This window comes from Rana temporaria, chromosome 4 (genome assembly GCF_905171775.1).
Source record: "Rana temporaria chromosome 4, aRanTem1.1, whole genome shotgun sequence".
NCBI lineage: Eukaryota > Metazoa > Chordata > Amphibia > Anura > Ranidae > Rana > Rana temporaria.
The window spans coordinates 26116005-26141446 of record NC_053492.1 but is presented as its reverse complement, the minus strand read 5'-3'; the positions used below and the strand labels follow the sequence as shown (position 1 = coordinate 26141446).

General features: G+C 46.8%; 1 protein-coding gene and 1 non-coding gene across 2 annotated transcripts in view; one reads left to right on the top strand and one right to left on the bottom strand.

Moving 5' to 3' along the window:
• Positions 1–25442, top strand: part of LOC120936044 — a 166132-nt gene that overhangs the window by 3664 nt on the left and 137026 nt on the right. The window lies entirely within an intron of this gene.
• Positions 14101–14183, bottom strand: TRNAL-UAA. Its single transcript has one exon. It is a non-coding gene; the product is annotated as a tRNA-Leu (tRNA).

Here is a 25442-nt window from a genome sequence, read left to right as displayed (position 1 = left end):
AGTGTATAACCAAAAAATGACCTTCCCTCAACCCTCCAAGTACAGAGCCCCCCCAGCAATACAGGAGCCCCCCTCAACAATACAGAGGCCCTCCTTAGTACAGCGTCCCCCAACTGTACAGAACCCCCTCAAACAGTACAGAGCCCGAAACAGTACGGGAGCTTCCCTCCACAGTACATAGTTCTCCATAGTACAGATTCATAATACAGGAGCCCCCCTCTGTAGTACAGAGCCCCCCACAGTACAAAGTTCTCCAACCATACGATTCCCACACACAGTACAGAGGCCCCCAACAGTACAGGAGCCGTCCTCCAGAGTCTCCCAACCATACAGAGCCCCCCCCCCCACAGTACAGAGCCCCCTCCCACACAGTACAGAGCCCCCCAACAGTACAGGGCCCCCAACACAGTATCCATATACCATAAGATACCCCTTGTATTGTTACCCCACTACATCCCTGATACCCCCCACCCTGTGGCCTCTCTAGATCCCTGATACCTCTAGCACTATAGCCACCCAAGCTACCCCAAGCATTGCTACCACCTATACACCCCAGATCCCTCCTCAGCATTGCTTTCCTCCATACACCCTTAATATCCCCCCAGCACCATTATTCCACCCTTTTCCAGTGAAGATACAATGTAAACTTTTGACTCTGTGCCCACCTTCAACATTGCACTCACCTATACCAATCAAGCAGGCAGAAGGAGCGTCAGAGGAGGGAGCATCCCTCTGGGCATTCCAAGCCTTTTGGTGCAAACAGTGCTGGACCGCTGGGTTTACCATCCACAATGCTACTTCTGCAGGTGGGCTTTCAGTGCTGCCAACTCAGCACCTCCCACTCCAGCTCCTACCCCGCAGCCTTTGAGTCCCAGGCATTCAAGCTGCATGGGGCGGGGTCAGAGCATCACTGGCGCTCCGGCCCAGCCCCTCCCTGCTGGCTGTGAAATAATAGGTATCGTTCTGCACAGCACGGTGCTCCACTGCCAGCCTGCCAACCCTGTGTATCCATCACTCTCAGTGCCATTATGGGGGCAGCGTGGACTCGAGAACCAGCTGCTTTGGGAAAAGTGCAGGGGCCCCCATGCAGCTGGGGCCCCAGGGCAGTGCCCAGGTGTGCCCTCCCATTAAGACAGCCCTGCTCCACATTACAGAGCAGCCCAACAGTACAGGAGCCCCCAAACACAGTGCAAAGCTCTCTGCAGTACAGATTTACCCAACAGTACAGAGACCCTCAAGAGTACAGGAGCCCCACTCCACAGAACAAAGCCCCCCCAGTGCAGGATCCCCCCACACACAGTACAGGACTCTTCCCCCACTTTCTTTATGGGCCTTGCCTTGTGAACTGGACCAAATCATTTGGTGGAGGGGGATAATGGCGTGGGGTTGTTTTTCAGGGGTTGGGCTTGGCCCCTTAGTTCCAGTGAAGGGAATTTTTTAAGGCCTCAGCATACCAAGACATTTTGGACAATTTCATGCTCCAAACTTTGTGGGAACAGTTTGGGGACGGCCCCTTCTTGTTCCAACATGATTGTGCACCAGTGCCAGTTTGGGGTGGAGGAACTTGACTGGCCTGCACAGAGTCCTGACCTTCATCTGATAGAACACCTTTGGGATGAATTTGAGTGGAGACTGTGTGCCAGTCCTTCTTGACCAACATAAGTGCCTGACCTCACAAATGTGCTTCTGGAAGAATGGTCAAACATTCCCATAGACACTCCTAAACCTTGTGGACGGCCTTCCCAGAAGAGTTGAAGCTGTTATAGCTGCAAAGGGTGGGGGGCAACAACAATATTGAACCCTACGGACTAAGACTGGGATGCCAGTAAAGTTCATGTGCGTGTAAAGGCAAGTGTCCCAATACTTTTGGTAATATAGGGCCAGATTCTCGTACGGCCGCTCTACGTTGTGCGAGCGTAGCGTATCGTATTTACGCTACGCCGCTGCAACATAGAGAGGCAAGTGCTGTATTCACAAAGCACTTGCGTCCTAAGTTACGGCGGCGTAGCGTAAATGGGCCGGCGTAAGCGCGTGTAATTCAAAGTAGGCTGGTAGGGGGCGTGTTGTATTTAAATGAGGCTTGACCCCATGTAGATGCATGGCCGAACGAACGGCGCATGCGCACGCATGCTCAGTATCACGCCGTATTTACGCCCAAAGATACGCTGGCTCAATGCCTGTGACGTGAACGTAACTTACGCACAGCCCTATTCGCGTACGACTTACGCAAACAACGTAAAAAGATAAGCTTGTTCCGACGTCCATACTTTGCATGGGCTGCGCCACCTAGAGACCTGCTTTATCTTTACGCCGACGTATGTCTTACGTAAACCGCATAACTAATTGCGACGGGCGTACGTACGTTCGTGAATCGGCGTATCTTGCTCATTTACATATTCGACGCGGAAATCAAGGAAGCGCCACCTAGCGGCCAGCGTAATTATTGCACCCCAAGATACGACGGAGTACGAGACTTACGCCGCTCGTATCTTGGCCGAATTTAAGCGTATCTGGTTTCCAGAATACGCTTAAATATACGACGGCGCAAATTCGGACTTACGAAGGCGTATCTACAGATACGCCGTCGTAAGTCTCTGAGAATCTGGGCCATAGTGTATTTGTTCTCTTCCATCTTTTTCCTCTCCATTTCGCCATCTGTGTCTTATGGCATAGCTTGCCCTCTTGCCCTTCACCTCTTGTCCTGTAGGAATCTCTCTGAAGTGAAATGTCCTCTTGGCAGGGTCGCTGTTAGAAATCACGGGGCCCCGTACAGCCTACCTCACCGGGCCCCTCTTGCAAAAATTTCCTAACACAAATCCCCCCTCCTGGCACAACCCCCTCTAAATTACCCCCCTGCCCCCTCCCCCCCCAAACTCTTCTCCCAGCACATATCCACTTCTCCAAATTCCTATTACATTTGCCAATGCCAAAGGGAGAGGAAATGAAACCAGCTTTGAGTTGCTGGGTAAGAGACACTGGCCCAGATTCAGGTAGCTTTGCGCTTTTTTTACGGAGGCGCAGCGCACCGTTTTGCCGCTGCGCCTCTGTAAATTACCTGCGCTACGCTCAATTCACAGAGCAGTAGCTCCGTAAAATGCGTGTGCGCACCGGAAAACTGCCCGGCGTAAGCGCGCGCAATTTAAATGATCCCATAGGGGGCGTGAATCATTTAAATTAGGCGCGTTCCCGCGCCGAGCGTAGTGCGCATGCGTTGCGGTAAATGACGTCGCAAGGACGTCATTTGTTTCAAAGTGAACGTGAATGGCGTCCAGCGCCATTCACGATTCACTTACGCAAACAACGTAATTTTTAAAAAACGCGACGTGGGAACGACAGGTATACGTAGTATTGGCTGCCCCTGCTAATAGCATGGGCAGCCTTACGCAAAAACCGACGTACGCAAACGACGTAAACTGCGTACGCAGGGCACGTGTACGGTTGTGAATGCAATTTGCATACTCTACGCTGACCACTACCGGAACGCCACCTAGCGGCCTGCGTAAGAATGCAGCTTAAGATATGACGGCATAAGGAGGCTTATGCCAGTCATATCTTAGGCTGCAGTCGGCGTATCGAGGTTCCTGAATCAGGAGCATTCGATACACCGGCGCAAGTAAGCAATTGCGCTGCGTAACTATGGTTACGCAGACGCAATTACTCTTTGAATCTACCCCATTGTTGTTCTTCATTCTATGCTCCACCGATCCTCCTGATGTCTGGGCCCCCTTGTGTGCCCGGGCCCCCTACAGGAGGGCTGGTGGTCCCCCCCTATCAGCGGCCCTGCCTCTTGGACAGTTGTCACTGAGACTGCTGTATTCATTGGAGGATTTCCCTTTCATTCCTAATTGGGTAAGCCAAATGTTTGGATTTTCCTTTATTTTTATCCCAAGTGAGAATGATCACCAGGGGCGAAAAGGAGATTTTCCTAACGGGACCCGGACAGCAATTAAAATCTGACAAAAGGATAATAAAGAGGTGCTGAGACTTCAAAACTTGTCCAAGGGGAAATGTTCAAACAAACTCACTGGCTCTGTAACCACTTAAGCCCCGGACCAATATGCTGCCTAAAGACCCAAGGTGTTTTTTCAGTTTGGGACTGCGTCGCTTTAACAGACAATTGCGCGGTCGTGCGACGTGGCTCCCAAACAAAATTGGTGTCCTTTTTTCCCCACAAATAGAGCTTTCTTTTGGTGGTATTTGATCACCTCTGCGGTTTTTATTTTTTGCGCTATAAACAAAAATACAGCGTCAATTTTTTAAAAAATTCAATATTTTTTACTTTTTGCTATAATGAATATCCCCCAAAAACATATATACATTTATTTTTTTCCTCAGTTTAGGCCGATACGTATTCTTCGACCTATTTTTGGTAAAAAAAATCGCAATAAGCGTTTATCGATTGGTTTGTGCAAAATTTATAGCGTTTACAAAATAGGGGATAGTTTTATTATTTTTTTTTTTTTTTTACTACTAATGGCGGCGATCAGCGTTTTTTTCGTGACTGCGACATTATGGCGGACACTTCGGACAATTTTGACACATTTTTGGGACCATTGTCATTTTCACAGAAAAAAATGCATTTAAATTGCATTGTTTATTGTGAAAATGACAGTTGCAGTTTGGGAGTTAACCACAGGGGGCGCTGTAGGAGTTAGGGTTCACCTAGTGTGTGTTTACAACTGTAGGGGGTGTGGCTGTAGGTGTGACGTCATCGATCGTGTCTCCCTATAAAGGGATGACTCGATCGATGCAGCCGCCACAGTGAAGCACGGGGAAGCCGTGTTTACATACGGCTCTCCCCGTTCTTCAGCTCCGGGGAGCGATCGCGAGGGGGCGGCTCGAAACGAATAGCCGCGCCCTCGTCCCGGATCGCTCCTGAAGCCACGGGAACCACTGCATGTACTGGGGGGGGGGGTCCCGATCGGACTCCCGACCCACTTCTAGGCAGGGACGTACAGGTACGTTGATGTGCCTGTCCGTGCCATTCTGCCGACGTAAATGTACATGCGGCGGTCCGGAAGTGGTTAAAAAAATTCAACGCATTTCAGGGCCCAAGACATTCTCCCTTCATCGGGGCTAAAAAATAAAAATATGATAAAAATGGAAACTTGTATCCAAAATGATGTGACTATAAAACCAAATACAGTGGAACCTCAGATTACGAGCATAATCCATTCCAGGAGAATGCTCGTAATCCAAAGTACTCGCCTATCAAAGCGAGTTTCCCCATTGAAGTCAATGGAAACGAAAATAATTGGCTTCAATGGCATGCAATGCCGCATGTGGCCAGAGGTGGGGGGGGGGGTGCCGGAGAGCCTCGGAAACAGCCGGAAAGGCCCAAGGACAGGGCTGACCTCGGCAAACCTCGGAAAGGCTTGGGACGGAGTATTTCCGAGCATTTCCGAACGGCTCTGAACGGTCGCCGATCGGCTCCGTTCGGCTCCGCTCGGCTTCCGAACCCCCCCACCTCAGGTCAAATGCGGTACTGCACACTGCCTTGGACTGAATCCTGCTCGTTTTGCGAGACAACATGCGCAAACCGTCAGGTTTTTCAAAAATACAGGCCCGGATTCTCAGAGGACTTACGACGGCGTAGCGCCATGTACGCCGTCGTAAGTCCGAATCCGAGCCGTCGTATCTATGCGCCTGATTCTTAGAATCAGTTACGCATAGATTTCTATTACATCCGACTGGCGTAAGTCTCTTACGCCGTCGGAGCCTAACTGCATTTTTACGCTGGCCGCTAGGGGCGTATAAGCTGATTTACGCGTAGAATTATGTAAATTAGCTAGATACGCGAATTCCCGAAAGTACGCGCGGCTGACGCAGAAAATATACGCCGTTTACATTAGGCTTTTCCCGGCGTAATGTTGCCCCTGCTATATGAGGCATAACTGCGGCGCACCAATGTTAAGTATGGCCGTCGTTCCCGCGTCGAAATTTGAAAAAGTTACGTCGTTTGCGTAAGTCGTCCGTGAATGGGGCTGGACATCATTTACGTTCACGTCGAAAACAATGACGTCCTTGCGGCGTACTTTGGAGCAATGCACACTGGGAAATTCCACGGACGGCGCATGCGCCGTTCGGGAAAAACGTCAATCACGTCGGGTCACAGAACATTTACATAAAACACGCCCCCCTGATCCAAATTTGAATTAGGCGGGCTTACGCCAGCCGATTTACGCTACCCCGCCGCAACTTACAGAGCAAGTGCTTTGAGAATACAGCACTTGCCCGTCTAAGTTGCGGAGGCGTAACGTAAAGCGGATACGTTACGCCCGCACAAAATTACGCCGCTGGACGAGAATCTGGCCCACAGTGCTTGTATTGTGAAACGCTCGATAACCGCGTTACTCGCAATCCAAGGTTCCACTGTATGAGTAAAAGAAGTGTATTAATTAGTAATGCTATTATATAATAGAAACCTTTTGGAAATATTATTCAGGAGATTAAATATGACATTTTATTTATTTTTTATTTTTATTTTTTTATTTATGTTATATACATTTTTTTCCAAGGTTTTTAATCATATGATTGTGTTAATAACTTATCCGCTTTTAATAATATTTGGTTTTATATTCACATATAATTGCATTACTAATTGATACATATTTAAAGCGGTGGTTCCCCCTAAAACTAATTGCTAACAATAGATTCCTAAGACCCGTTACACTGCGGGTAGGCTGGCTTTTTTTTTTTTTTTTTCGTACATACCGAGATCTCCCCGTCTCGTCCCTAGGCGGTGGGCGGAACTAGTTGATTGACGTTCCTCGGAGGGGCGCGTACGTGACGTCACGACTTTCCGAAAGAAGCCGAACGTCGCTGCGCATGCGCCGTATAGAGTCGGCTCTATACGGCGCATGCGCAGCGACGTTCGGCTTCTTTCGGAAAGTCGTGACGTCACGTACGCGCCCCTCCGAGGAACGTCAATCAACTAGGAACGCCCACCGACAAGGAACGAGACGGGGAGATATCGGTATGTACTAAAAAAAAAAAAAAAAAAAGCCAGCCTACCCGCAGTGTAACGGGTCTTAGGAATCTATTGTTAGCAATGTGTTTTAGGGGGAACCACCCCTTTAAAAGTGCATCAATTATCTACGCAATCATATGTCTATTTGTGTATCACTCACTGTAAATAAATGATTCCTATTACATTTAAACATTAACCACTTCAGCCCCGGACTATTTTGCTGGTCAATGACCGAGCCACTTTATGCGAATCGGCACTGCGTCGCTTTAACTGACAATTGCGCAGTCGTGCGACGTGGCTCCCAAACAAAATTGGCGTCCTTTTTTCCCCACAAATAGAGCTTTCTTTTGGTGGTATTTGATCACCTCTGCGGTTTTAATTTTTTACGCTATAAACAAAAATAGAGCGACAATTTTGAAAAAAAATTAATATATCCCCCAAAAATATATAAAAAAATGATTTTTTTCCTCAGTTTAGGCCGATACGTAGCACATGGACGATTCAGCGCTTAGCCATGACTAAGCGCTGAATTGCAGTGTGAAACGCGTCGGCCATTTCTGTACCTGTTGTTTGCAGTGTCTGCATGTGCATTTGATAATAAAAGACCAACTTTATTTTAAGTTATCTTGGAGTGCGGCTATCCAGAGTTTTTTTCGTCCATGTGCTACAATCAGCATTGCCAGCACCTTGGTGGTTCAACAACCCTTGATGATCTACGAGGCTCACCTGGAGCGGTGAAAGAATTGTCTGTTAGGCCGATACGTATTCTTCTACATATTTCTCGTAAAAAATAAATCGCAATAAGCGTTTATTGATTGGTTTGCGCAAAAGTTATAGCGTCTACAAAATAGGGGATAGTTTTATGGCATTTTTATTAATATTTTTTTTATACTAGTAATGGTGGCGATCTGCGATTTTTATCGGTACTGCGACCTTATGGCGGCCACTTCCGACACTTTTGACACATTTTTGGGACCATTGGCCTTTTTTATAGCGATCAGTGCTATAAAAATGCATTGATTACTGTAAAAATGCCACTGGCAGGGAAGGGGTTAACACTAGGGGGCGAGGAAGGGGTTAATTATGTTCCCTAGGTGTGTTCTAACTGAAGGGGGGGGGACTGACTAGGGGAAATGACAGATTGCTGTTCATACATCGTATGAACATGCGATCAGACATTTCTCCCCCTGACAGGACCGGCAGCTGTAACGAGCGATCGCGGGTGCCCGACAGTGATCGCGCCCGCCGGACACCCGCGACGGCACCAGGGGCTAGGAGGGAACGTGCGCCCCTAGTGGCTAAAATGCAAAATCACGTTATATTACGTGATTTCACACAGCCGAGAACGACCTGCCGCCGTAAAAACTGCGGCGGCTGGTCGGCTAGTGGTTAATAAACAAAATTTGACAAGTTAAAAACCTTGGGGAAAACATGATGTAACATAAAATGTAAAACATTTCTGATAAAAAAATGTTATCTTATTTTTGTCATACCGTGTTTCCCCGAAAATAAGACCTTCCCCCGAGAATAAGACCTAGCGTCATTTTCCAGGAGGGTCGCAATATAAGCCCTACCCCCGAAAATAAGCCCAAGTTAAAAATGCTTGTAAAATCCTGTTATCCACTCTTATACAGTAGTATATAATGTGAGTGTTTCTGTAATATAATTGCAGGGAAGAGAGCTCCGGCGGGTCACAAAAGCGCAGAGCGGCGCTGTAACGAACGTATTTACAGAAACACACACATTGTACATTATATACTACTGTAATAGAGTGGATTATAGGATTGTACAAGCATTTGAACACAGATCACACTGGGGATTCCTGACAGGCAGGGAGGGAGAGGGGGAGAGAAGACAGCACATTACATGGTAAGCCCTACCCCGAAAATAAGCCCTACTGTGTCTTTTGTTGCCAAAATTAATATAAGACCCGGGGCTTATTTTTTCGGGGAAGCACGGTAGTGATATAGGTCAGGGCTGCCTGAGATTAAATGCACATTTTAAGGCTTGACATATTTGGTATCTATTTACTCGACATAACCCCATCTTTTATATTTTACCCAAAAAATCTGCTATATTATGAAAACTAGGGTTGTCCAGATACCGATACCAGTATCGGTATCGGGACCGATACCGAGTATTTGCGGGAGTACTCGTACTCGCGCAAATACCCCCGATACCTAAATAGAATACTTTCCCCCCCCTTTCCCCCCCCGCCGCTGCCGCCGCATTGAGGGACATGGCTAGAGGGACATTGCTGCATATGTGAGGGACGTGGCTAGAGGGACATTGCTGCATATGTGAGGGACATGGCTAGAGGGACATGGCTGCATATGTGAGGGACATGGCTAGAGGGACATTGCTGCATATGTGAGTGACATGGCTAGAGGGACATGGCTGCATATGTGAGGGACATGGCTAGAGGGACATGGCTAGAGGGACATGGCTAGAGGGACATTGCTGCATATGTGAGGGACATGGCTAGAGGGACATGGCTGCATATGTGAGGGACATGGCTAGAGGGACATTGCTGCATATGTGAGGGACATGGCTAGAGGGACATGGCTGCATATGTGAGGGACATGGCTAGAGGGACATGGCTGCATATGTGAGGGACATGGCTAGAGGGACATGGCTGCATATGTGGGGGACATGGCTGCATATGGGGGGGACATGGCTGCATTTGGGGACACATTTAAAAAAAGTATCGGTATTCGGTATCGGCGACTACTTGAAAAAAAGTATCGGTACTTGTACTCAGTCCTAAAAAAGTGGTATCGGGACAACCCTAATGAAAACTCATGTATTCAGGGAAGCCACACCCACCTAACAACTGTCCCTGCGCCACCCCCATCAAATCATTCTCTGCAGCTATTACCTTTTGTACCACCACCCCCTCCCTTTAGAATGTAAGCTCTACGAGCCTCCTGTACCTTCTGTATTAAACTGTACTGTAATTGTGCTGTCCCCCCTCTACATTGTAAAGCGCTGCGTAAACTGTTGGCGCTATATAAATAGTGTATAATAATAATAATAATAATAATAATAATAATAATAATATAATCATATTTTATATGTTATTGTTTGCACTAAAAATTATTTTAGCAATTTTTTGTCCCTAAAAATATGCTTTTGATAAATAGCTGTACAAATACTGCGTGACATACAATTATTGCGACGCACCATTTTATCCACCAGGGTCTCTTTCTTCAGAAAACATTTTGGGGTAGATTCACATACAATTGCATGGGCGCAGCGTATGTGAGATACGCTACGCCGCTGTAACTTACTTTTAATAGCTTTGAATCCAGAAAGAATTTGCGCCGTAAGTAACGGCGGCGTAATGTATTTCTCGCGGCGTAACGGCGCATAATTCAAATCGGCGAGTAGGGGGCATGTTTCATTTAAATGAAGCGCGTCCCCGCCCCGAACGAACTGCGAATGCGCCGTCCCTAAATTGCGCTAAATGACGTCGCAAGGACGTCATTGTTTTGACGTGGACGTAAATTACGTCCAGCCCCATTCACATACGACTTACGCAAACAAAAATATAATATTTTCAAATTCGACGCGGGAACGACGGCCATACTTTACATTGCGTACGCCACCAAATAGCAGCTTTAACTATACGCCGAAAAAAGCCCGAACGGAAACAACGTAAAAGAATGCGACGGCCGCTCGTACGTTCGTGGATCGGCGGAAAAAGCTAATTTGCATACTCGACGCGGAATATGACGGGAACGCCACCCAGCGGACGCCGAAGAATTGCATCTAAGATCCGAAGGCGTACGAAGACGTACGCCTGTCGGATCTAACCCAGATGCCGTCGTATCTTGTTTTGAGGATTCAAAACAAAGATACGACGCGGGAAATTTGAAAGTAAGCCGGCGTATCAGTAGATACGCCGGCGTACTTCCTTTGTGGATCTGCCCCATACAGTGGAACCTCGGATTATGAGCATAATCCGTTCCAGGAGAATTCTCGTAATCCAAAGCACTCGCATATCAAAGCGAGTTTCCCCATAGAAGTCAATGGAAACTAAAATAATTTGTTCCGCATTGACTTCAATGACATGCAATACCGCATGTGGCCAGAGGTGGGGGGCAGCGGAGAGCCTTGGAAACACTCGGTAAGGCCCGGGGACAGCTCGGCTGACCTCGAAAACCCTGGGAAAGGCTCGGAAACACCCCAAGGAACTGATTATTTCCAAACGGCTCCGAACAGCTCTGGTGCCCCCGCTAAATACGGTACTGCACACCCCATTAGCTTGAATTCTGCAAGTTTTGCAAGACAACACTCTAACCGAGTCAGATTTTTTTTTTTTAAGTTGCTCGTCTTTTAACCACTTGAGATCCGCGCTATAGACAAGAGGCGTCCACAGCGCGGCTCTCAAGTGCCGAGTGGACGTCTTTAGACGTCCTTTTATGAGCATTACCCGAGCGCGCCACCGGGGGGCGCGCAGCGGGTAAACACTGTCCCGGCGCATGGCCGAAGAGCCGATGCGTGTAGCTGGCGGCCGCGATGTCCGCCGGGTACACGCGATCGTCGGTGACACAGCAGGAACGTGGAGCTCTGTGTGTAAACACAGAGCTCCACGTCCTGTCAGAGAGAGAGGAGACCGATCTGTGTCTCTTGTACATAGGGACAGTATCGGTCACCTCCCCCAGTATCCCCCTCCCCCCACACAGTTAGAACACACCCAGGGAATACATTTAACCCCTTCCTCACCCCCTAGTGTTAACCCCTTCCCTGCCAGTCACATTTATACAGTAATTAGTGCATTTTTATAGCACTGATCGCTGTATAAATGTGAATGGTCCCAAATTTGTGTCAAAAGTGTCCGATACGTCCGCCGCAATATCGCAGTCTCAATAAAAAAATCGCAGATTGGCGCCATTACTAGTAAAAAAAAAATAATAAAAAAAAATTATAATTCTGTTCCCCATTTTGTAGGCGCTATAACTTTTGCGCAAACCAGTCGCTTTTTGCGATTTTTTTTTTTTTACAAAAATACGTGGAAAAATACGTATCAGCCTTAACTGAGAAAAATTTTTTTTTTTTTTTTTAAATTGGGATATTTATTATAGCAACAAGTAAAAAATAAATATATATTTTTTAAATTGTCGCTCTATTTTTGTTTATAGCGCAAAAAATAAAAACCGCAGAGGTGATCAAATACCTCCAAAATAAAGCTCTATTTGTGGGGAAAAAAGGACGTCAATTTTGTTTGGGAGCCACGTCGCACGACCGCGCAATTGTCAGTTAAAGCGACGCAGTGCCGGAAGCTGAAATTTCGCCTGGGAACGAAGGGGGTTTATGTGCCCAGTAAGCAAGTGGTTAAAATGCTCGTATATCATGTTACTCGTAAACTGAGGTTCCATTGTACTTTGCTGAGAGGTTAAACAAATTTCTAGCAAAAAATGCAGATTTTAACACTTGTGCAAATTTGTTTAAAAATTGTCCTGGTAGATCAGTGGCTAAACTTTACTTTAAAAAAATATATAAAACTTATTTTGATGCAACAATGTGGTTAACAACAGGAATGGATGCAACTTTTGGCCAATAGGACAATGCAAGGAAGATTTACAATTTGTTAGTATAGTTGGAGAACAGACTAGCAGTGCTAGGTCTAGATAGAAACATTAAGAGGCTTATGAATGGATGGTGGTCGGTCTAATAAGTTGCCAAGGAAAAGCTGAGAGGCCTCAATCATTCGATTGGGAATCTCATCCCATGCTCACCTCCAGGACTTCTCCTGAGCCTCCCCCATCCTCTGGAACTTCCTACCCCAATCCACTGGATCCACAGCCACAGGTGCTGGCGATGCATATAACAATGCAAAAATAAAGGGAAAGGTTTGGACGGCCGCACTCCTAAAAAATTGTTCCTTTTATTGTAAAATCAAATCACAAAATACATGCTACAGAAAACCAGTTGCAAGCTGACGCGTTTCACGCTGAGGCTCAGTGCTTAATCATAGCTTATGATTAAGCACTGGGCCTCAGTGTGAAACGCGTCAGCTTGCAACTGGTTTTCTGTAGCATGTATTTTGTAATTTGATTTTACAATCAAAGGAACCATTTTTTGGAGTGCGACCGTCCAAACCTTTCCCTTTATTTTTAGACTTAAAATCAGTTTACTGTATCAGATCAGGCAGTGATTGCGATTGGTTGCCAGAGGTTACAGCATATCATTACCACTTACTGACTGGTTGCTAGAGGTTACAGCACACATTGCGGCTCACTGATTAGTTGCTAGAGGTTACAGCACATGATTTCTTCTTGTTGATTGGTTGCTAGAGATTACTGTAAGTAATATTGCTCACTGATTGGTTGCTAGAGGTTACAGCACATCATGTCTTCACTGCAGAGGGGCATGATATACATATGAATGCCGCCGGCCTCAGCTATTTACATATGAATGCCGCCGGCCTCAGCTATTTACATATGAATGCCGCCGGCCTCAGATATTTACATATGAATGCCGCCGGCCTCAGATATTTACATATGAATGCCGCCGGCCTCAGCTATTTACATATGAATGCCGCCGGCCTCGGCTATTTACATATGAATGCCGCCGGCCTCAGCTATTTACATATGAATGCCGCCAGCCTCAGCTATTTACATATGAATCCCGCCAGCCTCAGCTATTTACATATGAATGCCGCCACTATTTACATATGTATGTAAATAATGACGGTTATTTACATGTAAACACAGAGTCTGCGGGTGAGTCATCTGTACACAACAATAGGGCAGAGCTGGGAAGCATTAGTAGCAGCACTTCACACTGAGATATCAGGACACAGCACAGGACTAAAACTTCAAGGGAATTTCAACTGGGGTAGTTGGCAAGTATGAGGCAGCTGCTTTGGGACCCACAACAATGACAGGGCCCAGGGCAGCTTCCCCATTTGCCCTGCCTTAAAGACGGCCCTGCCCACAGTTTGCCCTGCCTTGAAGACGGCCCTGCCCACAGTTATTACATCAAGATTTGATCTCTTGACCCTCCCTCTTAGATTGTAAGCTCCAGCAAACAGGGCTCTCCGATTCCTACTGTATTGTAATTGTACCTTTCATTGTAAAGTGCTGCATAAACCGTCAGTGCTTTAAAATCCTGTATAATAATCATACCAGGAGTGGGGATCGAACCCACGAGGATATACATCCATTGGATCTTAAGTCCAACGCCTTAACCACTCGGCCATCCTGGTTTGTTGTGGTAGTGGTGATACTCATTTACCCAAATTAAGGTATAGCTAGTAGTAGTTACCGGTAGTAGCATTCAATTGGACTTGTTCTGTAATGTCTGGAGGCCTTTTAAAGCTTATTAGCCAGAAAGCCATGTGCTTGAGTTGACTGACTTGACCGCCGCATGTTGACCGCCGCACAACTATATACATCCTCTCTTTGAAGCTGGATATCCCTGTCTCTATCTGCCATAACCCAGATATCCTCGCCTTCAGGCAGCGGTCCGGTTTACGATAATGGTGGTCTCTGCGGCGGATGCGCCGCAAGATCATCGTTTTCGGCGGTGGGAGAGGGGCCTCCCCTCCCACCGCACTCCGGTGCTCTCCTCCGCTTGACGGAGCCTTCGGTAGCAGTGGAGGCGATCGGGTCCTCTCTTCTGCTTGGTATGGATACGAGTGAGGGGAAGATGGCCCCCACCCGTCTCCATACGATTGCAGGGCGGAAGCGGCGCCAAAACGTCACTTCCGCCCATAGCTCTTAAAGGGCCATTTTTACATGTTTAATAAATTATTGCATTTTAGTCCAAATATGAGATCTGAGGTCTTTTTGACCCCAGATCTCATATATAAGAGGACCTGTCATGTTTACATTCCCTGTAATAGGAATAAAAGTGACCCAATTATTATTATTTTTTTTTTAAAACAGTGTAAAAATAACTAAAATAAATAAGATTTACATTTTTTTTTAAAGTGCCCTGTCCCGCCGAGCTCGCGCGAAGAAGCGAACGCATACGTGTGCAGCGCCAGCATATGAAAACGGTGTTCAAACCACACATGTGAGGTATCGCCGCGATCAGTAGAGCGAGAGCAATAATTCTAGCTCCAGACCTCCTCTGTAACTCAAAACATGCAACCTGTAGAATTTTTTTAAACGTCGCCTATGGAGATTTTTAAGGGTGAAAGTTTGTCGCCGTTTCACGAGCGGGTGCAATTTTGAAGCGTGACATGTTGGGTATCAATTTACTCAGCGTAACATTCTCTTTCACAATATAAAAAAAATGGGCTAACTTTACTGTTGTCTTATTTTTTTATTAAAAAAGTGAATTTTTCCCAAAAAACGTGCTCATGGAAAAAATGACGTTTGACTTTGTTCTTAAGATCTTGATTAAATCTTGGTGGTCCCTTCATATTGCAGGCTTCACGTTCTCTTCTGACCATGCTAACCACAGAGGCATATCTGTGGTAGAAGAGTCAGTTTGTTTACTCTCTTCTTTGCTCGGGATCTACAGGGCAAAGTGCAGATGAATGCTGTCACTGTGGTTCCATTGTCGGCCTTTGAAATCACAAGCTGACCCACCCTTCTGCCCTGGCCTGGTTGTCAACCTCATGAGGAATATCAAAAACTGGTGGGGTATGTGGGACTGAGCCTCACCCCAGGGGGGAGACTGACCATTCGGGCACTGCCCGAGGACCCCATGCCACTAGGGTGCCCCATCAGGGTTGCCAGCCTCAGTAAAACCAGGGACAGTATCTGTGTTTGTATGTGCAAATTTCAGTATTTAGGCTACAAACAAGTATGCTAGGCAAATAACAATGTGATTTAAGGTAGATATTAAGGTAAGAAACATATTTTTGTTCTTTTTGATATAATAAGGGCAAATTATTTAGTCACATCACACCCTGCCTCCTTCCCCCTCTGCCACCAACACCCCCTGCCTTCACCCCCCTCTGCGGTGTCACAATCTCCCCCTGCCTCCCATCACCCCCTGCCTACATCCCTACCATCTGCGATGCCACCATCCCCACCCTCTGCGGTGCCACCAACACCCCCTGCCTCCAATCTCCCCCTGCCTCCATCCCCCTGTGCGGTGCCACCAACAACCCCTGTCTCCATCCCCCACCCTCTGCGGTGTCACCATCCCCCTCTCTGGTGCCACCATCCCCCTCTGCGGTGCCACCAACACCCCCTGCCTCCAATCTCCCCCTGCCTACATCCCCCTCTGCGGTGCCAACAACAACCCCTGTCTCCATCCCCCACCCTCTGCGGGGCCACCATCCCCCTCTGCGGTGCTACCAACACCCCCTGCCTCCAATCTCCTCCTGCCTTCAATCCCCCCCTGCCTCCAATCCCCTCTGCGGTGCCACCGCAGCCACCATCACCCCCTGCCTCCAATCACTCCCTGCCTCCAATCTCCATGCGCAGTTCTAAGCCGAACCGATCTCGGCCATTTTTACTGGCAGTGTGTATACTGTGTGTGTATATTGTGTGTCTGTGTGTGTGTATACTGCGTGGGGATATACTCCTCCCCAGCACGCCCCACGAGGGAAAACTCCTCTGATTGGCTGCTGGAGAGACTTACTCTGCCAGAACCCCTCTGGCGCCAACTGCCGGCCAGGGATGACACCACATCCCCGGACCGCAGACTGACCCAGTGGACATTTCTGGAATGACAGAGGTCCTAAATTTCAAACGAATTATGAATGGGAGCAAGGTAACTCTCCCATTCCCCATTAACTTTAGCGTAGCGCCCATGCTGAAAGCAAGGGGGCGCTACATGTGTATACTGTGGGGCCCCATAATCTCCTATTGCCCGGGGGCCCCATAATCTCCTATTGCCCGGTGGCCCCATAATCTCCTATTGCCCGGGGGCCCCATGAGTTGTCAGTCCGCCCCTGCCCCACCCCACAATGGTGCCTACATTTTTTGAAGAATACATATTGTACATAAACTGGTGAAAAAATAAAAATAAAAAATTGATATGTATTATGGCAAAAAGTAAAAAATATATATATATTTTTTCTAAATGGTCAGACTTTTTATTTTGAATTTTAATTAATTTTGTTTGAGTACAGCGTCGCACGAACGTGCAATTGTCACTTAAAACGAAGCAGTGCCGTATCACAAAAAATGGCCTGGTCATTAAGGGGGGAAATCCTTCTGGGGCTGAAGTAGTTAAGTGCACTTGTTTGTGTGTGTTTTTTTAAAATTTACTTTTTTTTTGTGCAGCAGAAATATTAATACCACAGGTATTCTGCAAGTACTTTCACGTGGTGTACTGTCTGTGTCCTCTGCACAGTGTGCACCTAAAGCTACGTAAAGCTGGTGTTTCTCATATTAGAGGCATGGATCTGCTGATATTAATACTACAGGCAGGGGATCATTCTGCAAGTACTTTCACGTGGTGTACTGTCTGTGTCCTCTGTACAGTGTGCATCTAAAGCTACATGGTGTGTGTATTGTCTGTGTCCTCTGTACAGTGTGCACCTAAAGCTACGTAAAGCTGGTGTTTCTCATATTAGAGGCAGGGATCTGCTCATATTAATACCACAGGCAGGGGATCATTCTGCAAGTACTTTCACGTGGTGTACTGTCTGTGTCCTCTGTACAGTGTGCATCTAAAGCTACGTAAAGCTGGTGTTTCTCATATTAGAGGCATGTATCTGCTTATATTAATACCACAGGCAGGGGATCATTCTTCAAGTACTTTTACGTGGTGTACTGTCTGTGTCCTCTGCACATTGTGCACCTAAAGCTACATAAAGCTGGTGTTTCTCATATTAGAGGCAGGTATCTGCTCATATTAATACCACAGGCAGGGGATCATTCTGCAAGTACTTTCGCGTGGTGTACTGTCTGTGTCCTCTGCACAGTGTGCATCTAAAGCTACGTGGTGTGTGTACTGTCTGTGTCCTCTGCACAGTGTGCACCTAAAGCTACATAAAGCTGGTGTTTCTCATATTAGAGGCAGGTATCTGCTCATATTAATAACACAGGCAGGGGATCATTCTGCAAGTACTTTCATGTGGTGTACTGTCTGTGTTCTCTGCACAGTGTGCAGTGCACCTAAAGCTACGTAAAGCTGGTGTTTCTCATATTAGAGGCAGGTATCTGCTCATATTAATACCACAGGCAGGGGATCATTCTGCAAGTACTTTCACGTGGTGTACTGTCTGTGTCCTCTGCACAGTGTGCACCTAAAGCTACGTAAAGCTGGTGTTTCTCATATTAGAGGCAGGTATCTGCTCATATTAATACCACAGGCAGGGGATCATTCTGCAAGTACTTTCACGTGGTGTACTGTCTGTGTCCTCTGCACAGTGTGCACCTAAAGCTACGTAAAGCTGGTGTTTCTCATAATAGAGGCAGGTATCTGCTCATATTAATACCACAGGCAGGGGATCATTCTGCAAGTACTTTCACGTGGTGTACAGTCTGTGTCCTCTGCACAGTGTGCACCTAAAGCTACGTAAAGCTGGTGTTTCTCATATTAGAGGCAGGTATCTGCTCATATTAATACCACAGGCAGGGGATCATTCTGCAAGTACTTTCACGTGGTGTACTGTCTGTGTCCTCTGCACAGTGTGCACCTAAAGCTACGTAAAGCTGGTGTTTCTCATATTAGAGGCAGGGATCTGCTGATATTAATACTACAGGCAGGGGATCATTCTGCAAGTACTTTCACGTGGTGTACTGTCTGTGTCCTCTGCACAGTGTGCACCTAAAGCTACGTAAAGCTGGTGTTTCTCATATTAGAGGCAGGTATCTGCTCATATTAATACCACAGGCAGGGGATCATTCTTCAAGTACTTTCACGTGGTGTACTGTCTGTGTCCTCTGTACAGTTTGCATCTAAAGCTACGTGGTGTGTGTACTGTCTGTGTCCTCTGTACAGTGTGCATCTAAAGCTACGTAGTGTGTGTACTGTCTGTGTCCTCTGCACAGTGTGCACCTAAAGCTACATAAAGCTGGTGTTTCTCATATTAGAGGCAGAGATCTGCTCATATTTATACCACAGGCAGGGGATCAACCTGCAGGTTTAAAAAAAACAAAAACTCCACATGGGGATATTGACAGCACTCAGGACTCAATGCACACAAAAGAAAACAAAAAAGAAATGAAAAGCTTTTACCGTTAGACAGCTGCCATTATAAAGGCTTAAGACGTTCTTCTTCTTTGACGATCTCCTTTCACCGAAGAGGAATTCCTGACAGCACTTCTCAATATGTCAGTTATATGTCAGCTTAGCATAAAGCACCAGGTAATGAATCCAGCCTTTAAATGTCTTAGCACATGCTAAACTATTCGGCTGACATGGAATTTGGTCAAATAATACAATGCAGCTTTCAGTTTTTCCACTACTATGTCTTTGGGGTTTTGGGCCAAGAAGACTGATGGGAAAGCCAGCTTAATAGTTGAAGTACAAAGGCTGTGAGAACTTCATTCTCTGGTCCTAGACCGGCTGTGAACAGATGTGATGATGATCCACAGCAGTGGTCTCCAAACTGCGGCCCCGGGGGCCAGATGCGGCCCTTTGCTTGCTTTTACCCGGACCCTTTGCAGTATTTCATGCACTAATACCAGTGGCGGCTGGTGCTCAAATTTTTTTGGGGGGGGCGCAAACAAATGAAAAATAAAAAATCATCAATTGCAGCCTCACTGTGCCCGTCAATTGTCGCCACTGTGCCATCAAACGCACCCACTGTGTCCATCAATTGTCGCCACTGTGCCATCAAACGCAGCCACTGTGCCATCAATTGTCACCACTGTGCCATCAAACGCAGCCACTGTGCCATCAAACGCAGCCACTGTGCCATCAATTGTCACCACTGTGCCATCAAACGCAGCCACTGTGCCATCAAACGCAGCCCCTGTACCCATCAATTGTCGCCACTGTGCCATCAAACACAGTCACTGTGCCATCGAACGCAGCCACTGTGCCATCAAACGCAGCCCCTGTACCCATCAATTGTCGCCACTGTGCCATCAAACACAGCCACTGTGCCATCGAACGCAGCCACTGTGCCATCGAACGCAGCCACTGTGCCATCAATTGTCACCACTGTGCCATAAATTATTGCCACTGTGCCATCAAACGCAGCCACTGTGCCATCAATTGTCGACAGTGTTCCATCAATTATCGCCACTGTGCCATCAAACGCAGCCACTGTGCCCATCAATTGTCGCCACTGTGCCTTCAATTGTCGCCACTGTGCCATCAAATGCAGCCCCTGTACCCATCAATTGTCGCCACTGTGCCATCAAACACAGCCACTGTGCCATCGAACGCAGCCACTGTGCCATCAATTGTCACCACTGTGCCATAAATTGTCGCCACTGTGCCATCAAACGCAGCCACTGTGCCATCAATTGTCTACATTGTTCCATCAATTATCGCCACTGTGCCATCAAACGCAGCCACTGTGCCCATCAATTGTCGCCACTGTGCCTTCAATTGTCGCCAGTTTGCCCCCTCAAATGCTGCCAGATTGCCCCCTCAAATGCTGCCAGTTTGCCCCCTTAAATACCACCAGATTGGCCATTTAAATGCCACCAGTTTGCCCCCTTAAATCCCGCCAGATTGCCCCCTCAAATGCCCCCAGATTGGCCCCTCAAATGCTGCCAGTTTGCCCCCCCCCGCCCAGCACTTACCTTTCTTGGGTCAGCCATTCTCCTTCACGTTCCCTCTATGTCTTCTCCCGCCCTCGATGTCGCTTCAGCCAATCAGGTGACCGGTAACCAGACCCGGTGAACCTGATTGGCTGAGACGCATGTCAGTGTTAACCAGGGAACGCACACCCTGTGCGCCCTCTGGTTAACTATTTGGAAGCCGATTAGAGCCCAGAGGCGCTCGCTCTGATAGACACTTCCAAAACACACCCAACGCTGTTATTCAGATGGCCGGCGCTCAACAGGGGGCTGACAAAATATAGATTAATGCAATGCAGGGAGGAGGCGGCGCTCCTGCACCCACTATGGACACACCGCCACTGACTAATACCATGTGGCAAAATTCTCCCCACTGACACCAATGAAGAGGGCACATTTCCTCCCACTGATACCAATGATGGAGCACAATTCCTCCCAATGACACCAACTATGGGACACAATGACATCAACGATGGGGCACAATTCCTCTCCGTGACACCTACGATGGGGCCAAATTACGTTAATGATGGGGCACATTTTCTCCCACTGATATTAATAATGGGGCACAATTCCTCTCAATGACACCAACTATGGGGCCAAATCTGATCAATGACGGGGCACATTTCCACCCACTGATACCAATGATGGGGCACAATTTATATTACTGACCGCAACGATAGGGCTCAATGACATCAACGATGGGGCACAATTTCTCTCAATGACATCAACGATGGGGCACAATTCCTCTCAATGAAATCAACGATGGGGCTAAATAACATGAATGATGGGGCTCAATGACATCAAAGATGGGGCACAATTCCTCTCCATGACATCAAGGATGGGGCTAAATAACATCAATGATGGGGCTAAATAACATGAATGATGGGGCTCAATGACATCAACAATGGGGCACAATTCCTCTCAATGACATCAACGATGGGGCTAAATAACATGAATGATGGGGCTCAATGACATCAACGATGGGGCTAAATAACATGAATGATGGGGCTCAATGACATCAACGATGGGGCTAAATAACATGAATGATGGGGCTAAATAACATCAATGATGGGGCTCAATTACATCAACAATGGGGCACAATTCCTCTCAATGACATCAATGATGGGGCTAAATAACATCGACAACGGGGCACAATTCCTCTCAATGACATCAACGATGGGGCACAATTCTTCTCAATGACATCAACGATGGGGCTAAATAACATCGACAATGGGGCACACCTCCTCTCAATGACATCAACGATGGGGCTAAATAACATGAATGATGGGGCTCAATGACATCAACGATGGGGCTAAATAACATCAATGATGGGGCTAAATAACATCAATGATGGGGCTCAATGACATCAACAATGGGGCACAATTCCTCTCAATGACATCAATGATGGGGCTAAATAACATCGACGATGGGGCACAATTCCTCTCAATGACATCAACGATGGGGCTAAATAACATGAATGATGGGGCTCAGTGACATCAACGATGGGGCTAAATAACATGAATGATGGGGCTCAATGACATCAACAATGGGCCACAATTCCTCTCCATGACATCAACGATGGGGCACAATGACATCAACGATGGGGCACAATTCCTCTCAATGACATCAACGATGGGGCACAATGACACCAATAATGGGGAGCAATTACTCCCACTGAAACAAACAATGGGGCATTTTTTTCCCCCCACTAACGTCGTGACCTTTTCTACTCCCACTGGCCCCCTTAAAGTCTGAGGGACAGTAAACCGGCCCTTTGTTTAGAAAGTTTGGATCTACAGTATCAAAATGCTTTAGGGCTCATGCACACATCACTAGAAGAGAGGGAGGATCTTGTGATGGGAAGATCCCGCATTAAAAATGGTCCATAGAATGTTTACCCCTCCTGCTGCTCACAGTGTTTCCAGGGTTACCATTCTTAGTTCGGGAAACGATTCAAGGTCATAGAGGTGAAGAGAGACCAGATCATCTCTGATCACCTCTATGATGTAGGAGGACCTCATTGATGTGATGATGTCACTTCCTGTCTAGGACAGAAGTAAACAATTTTTATTTTTTAAAGCATAAGATCAATGGGTTTTTTTTTTGCTTTCAAAGGTAGAGGAGTTACATATAGTTGCATAGTAGGTGAGGTTGAAAAAAGACACAAGTCCATCAAGTCCAACCTCTGTGTGTGATTATATGTCAGTATTACATTGTATATCCCTGTATGTTGTGGTCGTTCAGGTGCTTATCTAATAGCTGAGACCACCGCCTGTGGAAGGGAATTCCACATCTTTGCCGCTCTTACAGTAGAGAACCCTTTACGTAGTTTAACCACTTAAGGACCGCCTCATGTAAATATACGTCAGCATCATAGCACGGACAGGCACATGCACGTACCTATACGTCCTCTGCTTGTCGGGGGTTCGATCGGGACCCCCCCCGGTACATGCGGCGGTCCGTAAGCCTCGGGGAGCGATCCGGGACGACGGCGCGGCTATTCGTTTATAGCCGCCCCGTCGCGATGGCTCCCTGGAGCTGAAGAACGGGGAGAGCCGTATGTAAACACGGCTTCCCCGTGCTTCACTATGGCGGCGCATCGATCGAGTGATCCCTTTTATTAGGGAGACTCGATCGATGATGTCAGTCCTACAGCCACACCCCCCTACAGTTGTAAACACACACAAAGTGAACCCTAAATGTTACAGCGCCCCCTGTGTTTAACTCCCAAACTGCAACTGTCATTTTCACAATAAAGAATGCAATTTAAATGCATTTTTTGCTGTGAAAATGACAATGGTCCCAAAAATGTGTCAAAATTGTCCGAAGTGTCCGCCATAATGTCGCAGTCACGAAAAAAATCGCTGATCGCCGCCATTAGTAGTAAAAAAAAAATAAATAAAAATGCAATAAAACTATCCCCTATTTTGTAAACGCTATAAATTTTGCGCAAACCAACCAAAAAAACGATTATTGCGATTTTTTTTTAACAAAAATAGGTAGAAGAATACGTATCGGCCTAAACTGAGGAAATTTTTTTTTTTATATATATATGTTTTTGGGGGATATTTATTACAGCAAAAAGTAAAAAATATTGATTTTTTTTCAAAATTGTCACTCTATTTTTGTTTATAGCGCAAAAAATAAAAACCGCAGAGGTGATCAAATACCAACAAAAGAAAGCTCTATTTGTGGGGAAAAAAGGACGCCAATTTTGTTTGGGAGCCACGTCGCACGACCGCGCAATTGTCTGTTAAAGCGACGCAGTCCCGAACTGTAAAAACCCCTAGGGTCTTTAGGCAGCATATTGGTCCGGGGCTTAAGTGGTTAAGGTTAAACCACTTTTTTTCTAATTTTAATTCCACAAAAAAGGTTATCCCTATTGTGGGGTCACCAGTACGGTATTTGAAAATTGAAATCATATCCCCTCTCAAGCGTCTCTTCTCCAAAGAGAATAAGTTCAGTTCTCGCAACCTTTCCTCATTCCTAATATCCTCCAGACCCTTTATTAGCTTTGTTGCCCTTCTTTGTACTCGCTCCATTTTCAGCACATCCTTCCTGAGTGCTGGTGCCCAGAACTGGACAGCATACTCCAGGTGCGGCCGGACCAGAGTCTTGTAGAGCGGAAGAATTATTGTTTTATCTCATGATTTGGGGGTCTTATAGATCTCATATGTCTCATAAAGAGAACCTGTCATCCCCTATTTCTATTACAAGGGATGTTTACATGTCTTGTAATAGGAATAAACGTGATTAAAGTGGTTGTGAACCCTATTTTCGAACTTTATGCTACAAGTAAGCCTATATTAAGGCTTACCTGTAGCTACCCTGGATAACTCCTAAACCTGCATGGTTTAGGAGATATCCCGCTGTGTCTGCATGTGCCGAAGTGATCGGCACGTGCGCACTGAAGCAATGGCACGTCCTGCCGCTGCTACAGTTAGCCGCGCGCATCCCCGGGATTGACGTCATCACGGCTCCAGTCAATTACAGCGCCAGGGCTGCGATACCCGGGGAAGAGATGTCCCCAGCCGGAGGTGGGGTCGAGGACGGCTGCTGGGGCTTCGATCTAAGGTAAGTAATACATAATGAGCTAGTATGCTATGCATACTAGCTCATTATGCCTTTGTCCTGCAGGTTTTTTATTTTATTTTAAGGGTTTACAACCACTTTAAAATTTTTTTTAAAGAAACAGTGTTAAAAATGAATTAACAATAAAAAAAATGATGTGCCCCCACCCCCCCCTGCTCGCACACAGAAACAAACACATACGTAAATTGCGCACGCATATGTAAATGGTGTTCGCACCACACGTGTGGAGGTATCGCCGCCATTGTTATAGTGAAAGCAATAATTCAAGCACTAGACCTCCTCTGTAATTAGAGCGTCGCCTATGGAAATTTTTAAGTATCGGTAATATCAGTAATGAGCTCATCTCTCTGTCACTCCACTCTTGTCCTCCCATCATTTAACCGACTTCCTCTGAGGCCAGGTCATCCCGGACGAACCCCCATCCTGTGAATGGACAGTGAAAGGAATAGCAGCTCAGTAATGAGCTCCTCTTTTTGTCACTCTGCTCTGTCCTTCTATCATTCAGTCCACTTCCTCTGAGGCCAGATCATCCCGGAGTAGCCCCAAGTCTGTGACTGGACAGTGTAAAGAGAAGCAGCTCGGTAAAAAGCTCTTTGCTCTGTCACTCCACTCTGTCCTCCCATCATTTAACCCACTTCCTCTGAGGCCAGGTCATCCCGGACGAACCCCCATCCTGTGAATGGACAGTGAAAGGAGAAGCAGCTCAGGAATGAACTTGTTGCTCCTATCATTTAACCCACTTTCTCTGAGGCCAGATCATCCCG